This window comes from Zea mays, chromosome 7, assembly GCF_902167145.1.
Source record: "Zea mays cultivar B73 chromosome 7, Zm-B73-REFERENCE-NAM-5.0, whole genome shotgun sequence".
In the NCBI taxonomy this organism is placed as follows: Eukaryota; Viridiplantae; Streptophyta; class Magnoliopsida; order Poales; family Poaceae; genus Zea; species Zea mays.
This window is the reverse complement of record NC_050102.1, coordinates 122,421,540-122,438,171: the sequence shown is the minus strand read 5'-3', so window position 1 is coordinate 122,438,171 and position 16,632 is coordinate 122,421,540.

Here is a 16,632-nt window from a genome sequence, read left to right as displayed (position 1 = left end):
TCACTCCACAAGAGTATATGGGATGTTGTTGAGTTTGGTGCACAGGTACCATCCGTAGGGGATGAAGACTATGATGAGGACGAGGTGGTCCAAATCGAGCACTTCAACTCCCAAGCCACAACCATACTCTTGGCCTCTCTAAGTAGAGAGGAATACAACAAGGTGCAAGGGTTGAAGAATGCAAAGGAAATTTGGGACCTCCTCAAGACCGCGCACGAGGGTGATGAACTAACAAAGATCACTAAGCGGGAAACAATCGAGGGGGAGCTCCGTCGCTTTCGACTTCGCCAAGGGGAAGAGCCACAAGACATGTACAACCGACTCAAGACTTTGGTGAACCAAGTGCGCAACCTCGGGAGCAAGAAGTGGGATGATCACGAGGTAGTTAAGGTTATTCTAAGATCTCTCATTTTCCTTAACCCCACTCAAGTTCAATTAATTCGTGGTAATCCTAGATACACTCAAATGACCCCCGAGGAAGTTATCGGGAATTTTGTGAGTTTTGAATGTATGATCAAGGGCTCCAAGAAAATCAACGAGCTTGATGAACCCTCCACGTCCGAAGCACAACCGGTGGCATTTAAGGCGACGGAGGAGAAGAAGGAGGAGTCTACACCGAGTAGACAACCAATTGACGCCTCCAAGCTCGACAATGAGGAGATGACTTTAATCATCAAAAGCTTTCGCCAAATCCTCAAGCAACGGAAGGGGAAGGATTACAAATCCCGTTCCAAGAAGGTTTGCTACAAGTGTGGTAAGCCCGGACACTTTATTGCTAAATGTCCATTATCAAGTGACAGTGACAGGGATAACGACAAGAAGGGCAAGAGGAGAGAAAAGAAGAGATACCACAAGAAGAAGGGCGGCGATGCCCACGTGTGACGCGAGTGGGACTCCGGCGAGAGCTCCACCGACTCCTCCGACGACGAGGACGCCGCCAACATCGCCGTCACCAAGGGACTTCTCTTCCCCAACGTCGGCCACAAGTGCCTCATGGCAAAGGACGGCAAAAAGAAGGTTAAATCTAAATCCTCCACTAGATATGAATCCTCTAGTGATGATAATGCTAGTGATGAGGAAGATAATTTGCGCACTCTTTTTGCCAACCTCAACATGCAACAAAAAGAGAAACTTAATGAATTGATTAATGCCATTCATGAAAAGGATGATCTCTTGGACACCCAAGAGGACTTCCTTATTAAAGAAAATAAGAAACATGTTAAGGTTAAGAATGCTTATGCTCTAGAGGTAGAAAAATGTGAAAAATTGTCTAGTGAGCTAAGCACTTGCCATGAGACCATTAACAAACTTAGAAATGAAAATGCTAAATTAATTGCTAAGATTGATTCTCATGTTTGTATTGATTCAACTTCCAATCCTAGAAATGATAATGTTGATTTACTTGCTAGGATTGATGAATTGAATGTCTCTATTGCTAGCCTTAGAAATGAGAATGAGAAATTAATTGCTAAGGCTAAAAAATTAGATGTTTGCAATGTTACAATTTCCAATCTTAGAGATAACAATGATATTTTGCATGCTAAGATTGTTGAACTTAATTCTTGCAAACCCTCTACATCTACTAATGAGCATGTGTCTATTTGTGATAGATGTAGAGATGTTGATATCAATGCTATTCATGATCACATGGCTTTAATTAAACAACAAAATGATAATATAGCGTTATTAGATGCTAAAATTGCCGAGCATAACTTAGAAAATGAAAAGTTTAAATTTGCTAGAAGTATGCTCTATAATGGGAGACGCCCTGGCATCAAGGATGGCATTGGCTTCCAAAGGAGAGAAAGTGTCAAACTTGATGCCCCTCCTAAAAACTTGTCTAACTTTGTTAAGGGCAAGGCTCCCATGCCTCAGGATAACGAGGGTTACATTTTGTACCCTGCCGGCTATCCCGAGAGCAAAATTAAGAAAATTCATTCTAGGAAGTCTCACTCTGGCCCTAACCATGCCTTTATGTATAAGGGTGAGACATCTAGCTCTAGGCAACCAACCCGTGCCAAGTTGCTTAAAAGAAAACTCCTATTGCATCAAATGATCATAGCATTTCATTTAAAACTTTTGATGCATCTTATGTGCTTACTAACAAATCCGGCAAGGTAGTTGCCAAGTTTGTTGGGGGCAAACACAAGGGTTCCAAGACTTGTGTTTGGGTACCCAAAGTTCTTGTTTCTAATGCCAAAGGACCCAAAACCGTTTGGGTACCTAAAGTCAAGAACTAAAATTGTTTTGTAGGTTTATGCATCCGGGGGCTCAAGTTGGATACTCGACAGCGGGTGCACAAACCACATGACAGGGGAGAAGAAGATGTTCTCCTCCTATGAGAAAAACCAAGATCCCCAACGAGCTATCACATTCGGGGATGGAAATCAAGGATTGGTCAAAGGTCTTGGTAAAATAGCTATATCTCCTGACCATTCCATTTCCAATGTTTTTCTTGTAGATTCATTAGATTACAATTTGCTTTCTGTATCTCAATTATGCAAAATGGGCTACAACTGTCTTTTCACTGATATAGGTGTCACTGTCTTTAGAAGAAGTGATGATTCAATAGCATTTAAGGGAGTGTTAGAGGGTCAGCTATACTTGATAGATTTTGATAGAGCTGAACTCGACACCTGCTTAATTGCTAAGACTAACATGGGTTGGCTCTGGCATCGCCGACTGGCACATGTTGGGATGAAGAATCTTCACAAGCTTCTGAAGGGAGAACACATTTTAGGACTAACAAATGTTCACTTTGAGAAAGACAGGATCTGTAGCGCATGCCAAGCAGGAAAGCAAGTTGGTGCCCATCATCCACACAAGAACATCATGACGACCGACAGGCCGCTTGAGCTACTCCACATGGATCTATTCGGCCCGGTTGCTTACATAAGCATCGGCGGGAGTAAGTATTGTCTTGTAATAGTGGATGATTATTCTCGCTTCACTTGGGTATTCTTTTTACAGGAAAAATCTCAAACCCAAGAGACCATAAAGGGATTCTTGAGACGAGCTCAAAATGAGTTCGGCTTAAGGATCAAGAAGATTAGAAGCGACAACGGGACGGAGTTCAAGAACTCTCAAATCGAAGGCTTCCTTGAGGAGGAGGGCATCAAGCATGAGTTCTCTTCTCCCTACACACCACAACAAAATGGTGTTGTAGAGAGGAAGAATAGAACTTTATTGGACATGGCAAGTGTTGGGGACTTGTTCTCAAATGCTAAGAGTTAAGAACAAGGCAACATAAAAAGTGTTAAGTGTTAAAGTCCTTCGTCCTTCGAAGCATTATGTCCCTTCGGGAAATAATGAGTTTCGGACGAAGGTCATAAGAGACATACCTTCGTAAACATAACAAGTAATGACGAAGGACTCATATAAAGCATGAAATATAATATAAGCATCATCATAGAATCATTTCTATTTTATTAACATGGAAAAATAGAAATGATTTCAAATTACAAGTGTACCTTCGGTCCTGAGAGAAGGTAAAAAGTACAAGCGTGACGCAAAAGCAAATGCCAAGTCAGCGTGAACAGTACGGGGGTACTGTTCATCTATTTATAGACACAGGACGCAGCCTGTGACGAATTACAATTATGCCCTTTACAAAAGTTTACAACATTATCTTAGACCTCTATGGATAAAAAGGTCATTCTATCTCTATGTCGGTTTGCAACGCCGAAGCTCTATAAAAAGGAACCTTCGGCCATTTCCTGGGGACGATTTCAGCCGAAGCTGCTTCTTCACGCAAGACCTTCGGCGCAACGAAGCATGGGCCCAACAGTAGCCCCTTTCGCGGCGCTAGATCGTTTTTCGTAACGAGCTTGAACCGTGAAAAAATCCTCTCAAGCTTCGGGAAGCCGAAGGTCCAAAAAACACCTTCCCTGAGCTCGTTGCCGAGAAACGATTCATTTCCCGAGATCGTGTCGGTCCCACCTTGCAGAGTCACTGTTTGGTCTTTGCGGTCCACTGCGCAGCGAGTACAAGTTACTGCCCGCCTGGTGTAAAAACCCTGCCGCTTCGCCTTCTTACCTGCAGCACTATATAAACAGACGAGTAGGTGTGAAGTTACCACAGCATTTACTGCTATTTGCACTGTTTTGCTGCCAAAATTTTTAACCATCACCGAAGCTTGTTTGTCAGATTTGAACGAAGCTCCATCTTGAAGCCTGCTTCGGAGAAAAAAGTATCAAAGTTTCACAAGTTCATAATTAAATGGCCAGAGTTCGCTCTACAGCTAGGGTTGAGCGTGAGGGGGACGAAACTGAAGCTTCGGAGACTGTGCCCATCTCCGAAGCGATGCAGCGCTCCGGACTGGTGACTGCGGAAGAAATGCCTGCTGCCGAAGCAAACCCGACAGCTGCCGAAGGAGAAGGGAACATTGAAGAAACCGACTCCGAAGATGACTACCGTATTGCCATGCCCAGCAAACCCAGCCACCTAGACTTCGGAAAATCGACTGTTTCAAAGGTTGATCTCGCCAAGATGGTGAAAGCAGGTTTTTTCAGTGAAGATCAGAAGAAGCTACTTCGCTTCGGGGGAGAAGAGACCACCCCGAAGCCAGAGAAGGACGAGGTTGTCATCTTCAAAAGCTTTTTAAAGGCTGGGCTAAGATTCCCTGTTCACGAGATTGTTGCGGAGATATTGAAGAGGTTTGGCATCTACCTTCACCAGTTAACTCCTAACGCTATCGTTAGGCTTAGCGTTTATATTTGGGCCCTCCGAAGCCAAGCAGTGGAGCCTTTTGCTGACAGTTTCTGTCGAGTTCATGAATTGCATTATCAAACAAAGGCCAGAAAAGATGGGCTTCATGAAAACTTCGGTTGCTACAATTTTGCCTACCGGAAAACCGCAAAGTTTCCTGTAATCAGCTACCGAAGCAAATGGCCGGCAGGCTGGAAATCAGAATGGTTCTATGTCAAGGTTGATGAGGACAAGGAGAAGCTTGTGCAAAGTCCACTCGAGCTAACTTTCGGAGAAACCCGACCCCACTGCAACATGACACCAGAGGGTCAAACTCAACGGGCAATGGATGAATTCAGAATCATTGCAGAGCATATTGGTACCAGGGATCTGGTTCAAGAATTCTTAGCATTCAGAGTCTTCCCTACTCTGAAAAAATGGGAAATGCCAAAGTTAAAGGGGGAGAAGAAGGAAGGGGATCTTGTCCGGCTTCCTTACCACTTCAAATTCAAGAAATATTTTAAGAAGCCCTGCCAAGAGTGGCTGGATACAGTTGAGGTGATGTGTAATGAAATTCTTGGAAATTATTCGAAAAAAGAAGATCAACTGATGACAGCAGCCTTCGGCACCCGTCCGAAGCGAAGGCTGAACCGAGTGCTTGATGCACTGGGTTTCGAATATCCTGATTATGCGCAGCTGAACAAGGGTGCTGAGGGCCAGAGAAGAAAAAGAGCAGCCGAAGCTTTAAACAAGGATGAAGAACAACCACCAAAAAAGAAGAAAATTGTCAAGAGAAAAATATCAACTCCAAAGCGAAAACTATCCGAAGAAGAGGGGACCCCCACACCACCTTCTACTAGCGACGTGGAGGAAATTCTAAAGGTAATGACTGAACCCATGCCCACGAAGCTAAGTCCATTAGGGCCTCGACTGACGAAGCTTTTTCAAAAGGTGGCGGAGCCGGAAAAAACGAAGATAGCCAAAGCGAAAAGGCAAAGAATTATTGCCGTAACAGAAGTTATTGACAAGACGCCACCGAGGGCGTCAATTCAGAAAACACCAGCTGTTGAGGGCACAGAAAATGTCGAAGTCGCACCTTCGGAGGTCGCGGCTACCGAAGCCGCTACAGCCGAAGATGTAAACTTAGAATCTACTATTGAAGACATCAACAAAATTTTAACAGACATGGCTGCAGAAGAAGCTGCCACCACTGCTGAAGAAACCATGGCCACAGTGCCTGGGAAAGGGAAAGAAATAGCCGAAGACACTTCGGACGACGAAGCCTACTCATTTCAAAATTTAGTCGGACAAAAACTGTCGAAGGCCGAAAAAGAAGAGCTTAAGGAATACGCCAAATCTTGCGGATACAAGCCAGGAGCTCTTCTATTTGGAGGCATTGATGATGAAAAACTGGGCTGCATCCGGGACTCAGCTGGGGCTAAGGTCATCGGTACTCTATCAAAGAGTATCGGTTTTCCGAAACTAGAGACAGACATCAGCCGCTACCGACGACAACATATCGTCGGCAGCTTATTTTATTCAAATTTCAAGGTAAACATCCTTCTCTCTAACTTCTATTGTTTTTTAATAATGGCAATATTCTTTAACGAAGGTTGTTTATTTGCAGAGCATGCTTCTAAGCAAAGCTTTGAGGATGCAGCAAGATCTAGAAGATAAGAAGCACGAAGCTATAATTGAAAATTTAGAGAGCAAGATAAAAGAACAATCAGCTATTATTGAAAAGAAAGACTTCGAACTTCAATCAACCGAAGGCTTGCTGGCAGAGACTGAAGCCAAAGTAGCAGAATTGAATTCGAAGCTTCTCTGCCAATCAAAACAATTTGAACAAGAGAAGCTAGAACTTGATTCGAAACTTGAAGCCGAAGTCCAAGCCAACTCAAATTTGAAGAAATCATTAACAAGCCTTCAGGATAAATGTTTGAATTTTAGCAACAATTGTATCCAACAACTAAAGAAGATCTTTTACTCAGTTGGAGCCAGCAGCGGGAAATTTACCCCTTCGGATGAAGATTTACCAAAAGCCTTCGATCATATCGAAGCTGAAATTGAAGAACTTGACGAAGTTATAGCTGGGCACGGTGACTTCTGTGCCTGGGTAGCTTCTCGGGGTACTGCTGCAGCATTCCTGAAGGCTGGCTGCGAGCATGGAAAGATTGTCAACAGGCCCAACTTCGCCCTGTCTCCATCAATTCTCGACGACATTCCTGACCTCGCTCGGAGCATCTCAAATAGATTCATAAAAATGATATGGACAAAAGGCGGGCGAGAGAAGGCTGGGAACGAAGCTCGAAGTCATCTTGAACCAGTAAGAAATCATACTTTGTACTTACCTTCTCCTTCACACTTGATTTTTACTCGGGATACCTTGATTCATGTAGGATGACGAAGCTGAAGGTGATACTTAAAGGATATGCCGCCGAAGCAGAAACCTGACAAAGATTAATAGGAGTAGACTAGAAAAAACTCAGGAGAATTTGTAACAACTTTTTGTAAATACAATTAATCTATTCTCAAGGAACTTTGTTCATACCTTGTAATATATTCTTACCCTTTTATTGAGACGCTTTGATGTGGACGAAATCAGTATTTTGAGCCGAAGGCGAAAAAACACCTTCCCTTCTTTTCGTACACAACGAAGCATAAAAGACCATTTCTTCTTTTTGCCAAAGCTTTTCTTTTTTGTACATGACGAAACATAAAAGACCGCTTCTTCCTCTTACCGAAGCTTTTTCTTTTTTGTACATATCGGAACATAAAAGACCACTTCTTCCTTTTGCCGAAGCAACCACTTAGGAACACAAATGCTATGAATGAATGCTTATGAATGCAAATGCTATGATGTAATGTGCGAATGAATGTCCAAAGCATATAACCGAAGCCACACTCAACCATTATTTCCTTGGAATCAACCACACATCAGCTCTGCATTCCCTTAGGAACGACTTTGGAGCTTCCTCGTCTTTTACTTAGACGGTATAAACTCTGCATTCCCTTAGGAACGTCTTTGGAGTTTCTTCGCCTTTTACTTAGGCGGTATAAGCTCTGCATTCCCTTAGGAACGTCTTTGGAGCTTCTTCGTCTTTTACTTAGACGGTATAAACTCTGCATTCCCTTAGGAACGTCTTTGGAGTTTCTTCGCCTTTTACTTAGGCGGTATAAGCTCTGCATTCCCTTAGGAACGTCTTTGGAGCTTCTTCTCTTTTTTCTTTTTCAGTTTCTGCACTCGATGGTGCGTTCTCAGCTGTTACATTTACATTTTTTGGGGGATTTTGCTCTTATAAGACTAAAAAAGGAAATTACACATGATGGCCCCATTAAAAACCTTTCTCCCCCTTCGGAAAGGAAAAGGGTGCCATGAAAAAGAAAAGAAAAAACATAAAAAATTACATCATGTTATACATAGTATCGCCGAAGCTCATCCGCATTCCAAGACCTTGGAATTTCGTTGCCATCCATGTCCTTCAATCTGTACGATCCAGGCCTTGACGAAGATACTACTAAGAATGGTCCTTCCCATTTCAACTGTAGCTTACCCACTGTATCTGGGTTAGCCACTCTCCGAAGCACCAAGTGTCCCGGCTCAATATTTTTTAGCCGGACTTTTCTATCTCGCCATTTAACTGTTTCAGCCTGATATTTATTGATATTCTCCACGGCCTGAAGCCTGATCCCTTCTAAAGCATCCTTTTCCACAAGGCAAGCATCTTCGGGACCTGATTCTGCCGAAGCTACTACTCTTATTGATCCAGCTTTTGCTTCCTCCGGAGTTATTGCTTCGTCACCGAATAATAATTTGAATGGGGTAAAGCCTGTAGACCTTGATGTTGTTGTATTGTGGCTCCACACCACTTTGATTAACTGATCTGGCCACTTTCCCCTGGGTTGATTGAAGATTAACTTCATTATTCCTGTCATTATAATGCCGTTGGCCCTTTCAACGAGCCCATTTGACTCCGGATGCCTGACTGATGCAAAATGGATCTTCGTTCCAATTTGATCACGGAAATTTCTGAAAGCTTCGGAGTCAAACTGCGTTCCATTATCTACAGTGATTGCCTTCGGTACCCCGAAGCGACAGACAATATTCTGCCAGAAAAACTTTTGGACATTGGCCGAAGTTATTGTGGCCAATGGCTTCGCCTCAATCCACTTGGAAAAATACTCCACAGCCACTATAACATATTTTAGATTCCCTTGAGCCGGTGGTAATGGACCCAACAAGTCAAGGCCCCACCTTTGCAATGGCCAGATGGGTTGTATCAGCTGTGTCAAAGACGAAGGTTGTTTTTGATCTCTTGCACATTTCTGACAACCTTCGCACTTTTGCACTAACTCCGCCGCATCCGAAGCTGCCTTCAGCCAATAAAACCCTTGGCGGAAGACTTTCCCAAGTAATGGCCTGGATCCGATGTGGGATCCACACAGGCCTGCATGTATCTCTTTCATCAACTCTATACCTTCGGCTCTAGATAAGCACTTGAGCAGCGGAGCGCAAACTCCATGTTTGTATAATTCCCCTTCTATCATGACATACGGACGAGCTCTTGCCTCTATTCTTTTATTGTAAGCTTCGTCATCTGAAAGGAACTTACCCTGAAGGTAAGAGATTATTTCAGTTCTCCAATCTTCGCTGTAAACAGGAGATATGTTGAGGACTGCTCTTTCAAGGAGCTCCACTGAAGGTGCCTTTATTGTTTCGAAGAACACATCCGAAGGTAACGGCAGCCCCTGTGCCGCAGACTTAGCTAGCAAATCAGCATGCTCATTTTGTCCTCGAGGAATATTCTTGACAGAGAATCCTTCGAAGGATGCTTCGATCCTTCGGACCGTATCTAGATATTTTTCAAGCTTCGGATCTTTAGCCTTGCAACTTTTGTCAACATGACCCGAAACCACCTGGGAATCAGTTTTAAGAATTGCCCTTCTGATTCCCATTGCCTTTAATTTCCGAAGGCCCAGAAGCAGGGCTTCGTACTCAGCAATATTGTTCGTGCAGCTGAAATCAAGTCTTGCTGCATAACAAGTTTTGACCTTGGATGGTGAAACCAACACAGCAGCTGCACCTGCTCCGAAGATTCCCCAAGAGCCATCACAAAACACTGTCCACACTTCGGCATCTTTATTTGCTTCTTCATCCTGAGCCCCTGGCGTCCAGTCGGCAATGAAATCTGCCAATGCTTGAGACTGGATCGAAGATCTATGCACATAATCAATGTAAAATTCGTTGAGCTCTGCAGCCCATTTCCCAATCCGTCCAGTAGCTTCTCTATTTCTCATTATATCCTTCAACGGCTGCGAAGAAGGAACAATGATATTGTATGCCTGAAAATAATGCCGAAGCTTCCTGGATGCCATTAAAACGGCATATAATACCTTCTCCAGCTCTGTATAATTTTTCTTTGAGACACTAAGGACCTCAGATACAAAATACACTGGAACTTGCTTCTTGAGCTGGCCATAAAGCTTCTCCTGGACAAGCGCCGCACTTACTGCTGAGTGCGAAGCTGCCACATATAACAACAGAGGAGCCCCTGGCGTTGGCGGAGTTAATGTTGTGAGATCTATCAAGTATTGCTTCAACTCTTCGAAGGCTTTTTGTTGACTTGGGCCCCATTGAAAGACTTCGGCTGACTTCAGCACCTCGAAAAATGGTAAGTTTCTTTCTGCTGATCTGGATATAAATCTGTTGAGAGATGCCAGCCTTCCTGTCAATCTTTGGGCCCCTTTTCTTGTAGTTGGTGGCTCCATTCGAAGTATAGCTTCGATTTTATTTGGATTAGCTTCGATTCCCTTTGTTGAAACCAAGCATCCAAGAAATTTACCCTTCTTTACTCCGAAGACACATTTCTCTGGATTCAGCTTCAAACCAGCTTGTCTGAAGCTGGCGAAGGTCTCCTGCAGATCAACAATATGATTTTCCTGCTTCGTGCTTTTGACGATAATGTCATCAACATAGGTCAACACATTTCTGCCTATTTGAGACTGAAGAACCTTCGCAGTCATTCTGCTGAAACTTCCTCCAGCGTTTTTGAGCCCCTCAGGCATCCGAAGATAGCAATACGTGCCACTTGGAGTTATGAAGCTAGTTTTCGGCTCATCTTCCTTTTTCATCCAGATTTGATGATATCCTGAGTAACAGTCCAAGAGACTCATGAGCTCTGAAGAAGCTGCTGCATCGACTAGAGAGTCTATCCTTGGCAACGGGAATTCGTCCTTCGGACAAGCCTTGTTGAGATCTGTGAAATCGATACACATTCTCCACTTGCCATTGGCCTTCTTCACCATAACAGTATTAGCTAGCCACTCTGGATACTTCACTTCTCTGATAACTCCTGCACTGAGGAGTCTTTTTACTTCATTGCGAGCCCCTTCGGCCTTGTCATCAGACATTTTCCGAAGCCTCTGCTTTCGGGGTCTGAAGGATGGGTCAACATTGAGCGAATGTTCAATAACATCCCGATTTACTCCACAGAGATCATTAGCCGACCATGCAAAAACATCTTTGTTGTTGAATAAAAACCTTATCAAAGTTTTCTCCTGGTCTTCAGATAATTGCGAGCCCAACAGCACCTTCTGCTCTACTATGTCCTCACACAATAGCATGGTCTTCGGCTGATCTGCTGAAGCTGCCTTCTCCCTTCTGAATTTGTACTGTTCACAAGCTTCAGTTCCATCTATATTATGGATTGCCTTAGAGTCGGTCCAGCTTCCTTCGGCCCTTCTAGCAGCTTCCTGGCTTCCATGGATAGCAATAGGCCCTTGGTCCGAAGGTATCTTCATGCAAAGATAGGCAGGATGAAGGATTGCTTCGAAGGCATTAAGAGTACCACGACCAATAATTGCATTGTAAGGATATTCCATGTCAACAATGTCAAACACAACTTGCTCAGTTCTAGTGTTGTTGATGAATCCGAAGGTTACTGACATGGTGATCTTGCCCAGTGCTACAATCTGTCTTCCTCCGAAGCCACAAAGAGGATGTGTAGCATCATGAATCTTATCTTCTGGCTCTTGCATCTGTCTGAAGGCTTTAGCAAATATGATGTCAGCTGCACTGCCTGTATCGACCAAGACATTGTGAACCAGAAATCCTTTGATAACACAAGAGATAACCATGGCATCGTTGTGTGGGTAATCTTTGAGCTGAAGGTCCTCTTGAGAGAAGGTAATAGGAATGTGAGACCATCTTGATTTGATGAAGGGTCCTTGCACCCCAACATGCTGTACTCTTCTCTGCGCTTCCTTCTTCTGCTTCTTGTTAGCTGGCTCTGAGGACGAGCCACCTGTGATCGGGAGCACCAGCTTCGGGTCCGAAGCAACTCCAGTTTGATTGTTGAACGAAGCCATCAGCTCAGAAAAGTGGAAGTGAGTTCACCGGAGGTGGGCGCCAATGTTGGGGACTTGTTCTCAAATGCTAAGAGTTAAGAACAAGGCAACATAAAAAGTGTTAAGTGTTAAAGTCCTTCGTCCTTCGAAGCATTATGTCCCTTCGGGAAATAATGAGTTTCGGACGAAGGTCATAAGAGACATACCTTCGTAAACATAACAAGTAATGACGAAGGACTCATATAAAGCATGAAATATAATATAAGCATCATCATAGAATCATTTCTATTTTATTAACATGGAAAAATAGAAATGATTTCAAATTACAAGTGTACCTTCGGTCCTGAGAGAAGGTAAAAAGTACAAGCGTGACGCAAAAGCAAATGCCAAGTCAGCGTGAACAGTACGGGGGTACTGTTCATCTATTTATAGACACAGGACGCAGCCTGTGACGAATTACAATTATGCCCTTTACAAAAGTTTACAACATTATCTTAGACCTCTATGGATAAAAAGGTCATTCTATCTCTATGTCGGTTTGCAACGCCGAAGCTCTATAAAAAGGAACCTTCGGCCATTTCCTGGGGACGATTTCAGCCGAAGCTGCTTCTTCACGCAAGACCTTCGGCGCAACGAAGCATGGGCCCAACAGCAAGGACCATGCTTGATGAGTACAAGACTTCGGATCGGTTTTGGGCCGAGGCGGTCAACACCGCCTGCTACGCCATCAACCGATTATATCTTCACCGAATCCTCAAGAAGACATCATATGAACTCCTAACCGGTAAAAAGCCCAATATTTCATATTTTAGAGTCTTTGGTAGCAAATGCTTTATTCTTGTTAAAAGAGGTAGAAAATCTAAATTTGCTCCTAAGACTGTAGAAGGCTTTTTACTAGGGTATGATTCAAACACAAGGGCATACAGAGTCTTTAACAAGTCCTCCGGACAAGTTGAAGTTTCTTGTGACGTTGTGTTTGATGAGACTAACGGCTCTCAAGTAGAGCAAGTTGATCTTGATGAGATAGGTAACGAAGAGGCTCCATGCATTGCACTAAGGAACATGTCCATTGGGTATGTGTGTCCTAAGGAATCCGAAGAGCCTCCAAATGCACAAGATCAACCTTCCTCCTCCACGCAAGCATCTCCACCGACTCAAAATGAGGATGAAGCTCAAGTTGATGAAATAGAAGATCAAGCAAATGAGCCACCTCAAGATGACGGCAATGATCAAGGGGGAGATGCAAATGATCAAGACAAGGAGGATGAAGAGCAAAGACCGCCACACCCAAGATTTCACCAAGCAATCCAACGAGATCACCCCGTCGACACCATCCTCGGCGACATTCATAAGGGGGTAACTACTAGATCTCGTGTTGCACATTTTTGTGAACATTACTCTTTTGTTTCCTCTATTGAGCCACACAGGATAGAGGAAGCACTTCAAGATTCGGATTGGGTGGTGGCGATGCAAGAGGAGCTCAACAACTTCACTAGGAATGAGGTATGGCATTTAGTTCCACGTCCTAATCAAAATGTTGTAGGAACCAAATGGGTCTTCCGCAACAAGCAAGATGAGCTTGGTGTGGTGACAAGGAACAAAGCTCGACTCGTGGCCAAGGGGTATTCACAAGTCGAAGGTTTGGATTTTGGTGAAACCTATGCACCCGTAGCTAGGCTTGAGTCAATTCGTATGTTATTGGCCTATGCTACTTACCATGGCTTTAAGCTTTATCAAATGGACGTGAAAAGTGCCTTCCTCAATGGACCAATCAAGGAAGAGGTCTATGTTGAGCAACCTCCCGGCTTTGAAGACAATGAGTATCCTAACCATGTCTATAAGCTCTCTAAGGCGCTTTATGGGCTCAAGCAAGCCCCAAGAGCATGGTATGAATGCCTTAGAGATTTCCTTATCGCTAATGGCTTCAAAGTCGGAAAGGCCGATCCTACGCTCTTTACTAAAACTCTTGAAAATGACTTGTTTGTATGCCAAATTTATGTTGATGATATTATATTTGGGTCTACTAACGAGTCTACATGTGAAGAGTTTAGTAGGATCATGACACAAAAGTTTGAGATGTCTATGATGGGGGAGTTGAAGTATTTCTTAGGATTCGAAGTAAAGCAACTCCAAGCGGGCACCTTCATTAGCCAAACAAAGTACACTCAAGACATTCTAAACAAGTTTGGGATGAAGGATGCCAAGCCCATCAAGACACCCATGGGAACCAATAGGCATCTCGACCTCGACACGGGAGGTAAGTCCGTGGATCAAAAGGTATACCGGTCGATGATAGGTTCTTTACTCTATTTATGTGCATCTCGACCGGATATTATGCTTTCCGTATGCATGTGTGCAAGATTCCAAGCCGACCCTAAGGAAGCTCACCTTACGGCTGTAAAACGAATCTTGAGATATTTGGCTTATACTCCTAAGTTTGGACTTTGGTATCCTAGGGGGTCCACATTTGATTTGATTGGTTATTCGGATGCCGATTGGGCGGGGTGTAAAATCAATAGAAAGAGTACATCGGGGACTTGCCAGTTCTTGGGAAGATCCTTGGTGTCTTGGGCTTCAAAGAAGCAAAATTCGGTCGCTCTTTCCACCGCCGAAGCCGAGTACATTGCCGTAGGCCATTGTTGCGCGCAATTGCTTTGGATGAGGCAAACCCTGCGGGACTATGGTTACAAATTAACCAAAGTCCCATTGCTATGTGATAATAAGAGTGCAATCAAGTTGGCGGATAATCCCGTCGAGCATAGTCGCACTAAACACATAGCCATTCGGTATCATTTTCTTAGGGATCACCAACAAAAGGGAGATATCGAGATTTCTTACATTAATACTAAAGATCAATTAGCCGATATCTTTACCAAGCCTCTTGATGAACAAACTTTTAACAAACTTAGGCATGAGCTCAATATTCTTGATTCGCGCAATTTCTTTTGCTAGATTGCACACATAGCTCATTTATATGCATTTGATCATGTCTCTTTCACATGCTATGACTAATGCATTTTTCAAGTCCATTTCAAACCAAGTCATAGGAATATTGAAAGGGAATTGGAGTCTTCGGCGAAGACAAAGGCTTCCACTCCGTAACTCATCCTTCGCCATCGCTCCATGTCACTCTCCATCTTTGCGGGAGAGAGCAAAAGGACTTCGTCTTTGGTATAATCTTAACTCATTTATTTATGACCAAAGGGGAAGATAGTACTTCGTGGGCTCTAATGATTCCGTTTTTGGCGATTCATGCCAAAGGGGGAGAGAGTATGAGCCCAAAGCAAAAGGACCGCACCACCACCCATTTCAAAAACTTAGTTTTTCAAAGAGTATTTTCAATTGGTATCTCATTGTGTTCAAAAGGGGGAGAAAGTAGTATTTCAAAATGATATATCAAAACCCTCTTGAACACTAAGAGGAGGATCTCATTTAGGGGGAGTTTTGTTTAGTCAAAGGAAGAGCATTTGACATAAGGGGAGATAATTTCAAATCTTGAAAATACTTTACAAAATCCTATTCATTTACCTTTCACTATTTGCAAAAGATCTTTGAAAAGAATTTACAAAAGGGTTTGCAAAAACAAAATATGTGGTGCAAGCGTGGTCCAAAATGTTAAATAAGAAAGAAACGATCCATGCATATCTTGTAAGTATCAATATTGGCTCAATTCCAAGCAACCTTTGCACTTACATTATGCAAACTAGTTCAATTATGCACTTCTATACTTGCTTTGGTTTGTGTTGGCATCAATCACCAAAAAGGGGGAGATTGAAAGGGAATTAGGCTTACACCTAGTTCCTAAATAATTTTTGGTGGTTGAATTGCCCAACACAAATAATCGGACTAACTAGTTTGCTCTAGTGTGTGAGTTATACAGGTGTCAAAGGTCCACAACAAGCCAATTAAAAAGACCAAAGTTGGGTTCAAAATAGAGAGCTAAAGGCATCCCGGGAGACTCCCTTGTCTGGCGCACCGGACTGTCCGGTGGCGCACCGGACAGTGTCCGGTGCACCAAGGGGCCTCGCGCTGAACTCCTCAGCCTCGGGATTTTCCAGAAGCCGGGGCGCTATAATTCATCGGACTGTCTGGTGTACACCGGACAGTGTCCAGTGCTCCAAGAAGACGCGGCTCTGGAACTTGGCAGCCTCGGGAATTTCCAACGGCTGCTCCGCTATAATTCACCGGACATGTCCGGTGTGCACCGGACTGTCCGGTGCATCAGCGGGGCAACGGCTATTTCGGCACCAACGGCTACCTGCGACGCATTAAATGCGCGCGTTGCGCGCGCAGAGGTCAGGCACGCCCATACTGGCGCACCGGACAATCTACAGTGCATGTCCGGTGCGCCACCGGACATCCAGGCGGGCCCAGAAGTCAGAACTCCAATGGTCGGAATCCAACGGCATTGGTGACGTGGCTGGGGCACCGGACATGTCCGGTGTGCACCGGACTGTCTGGTGCGCCATCGAACAGACAGCCTCCACCAACGGTCAAGTTTGGTGGTTGGGGCTATAAATACCCCAACCACCCCCACATTCATTGGATCCAAGTTTTCCACTTCCCAACTACTTACAAGAGCTCTAGCATTCAATTCTA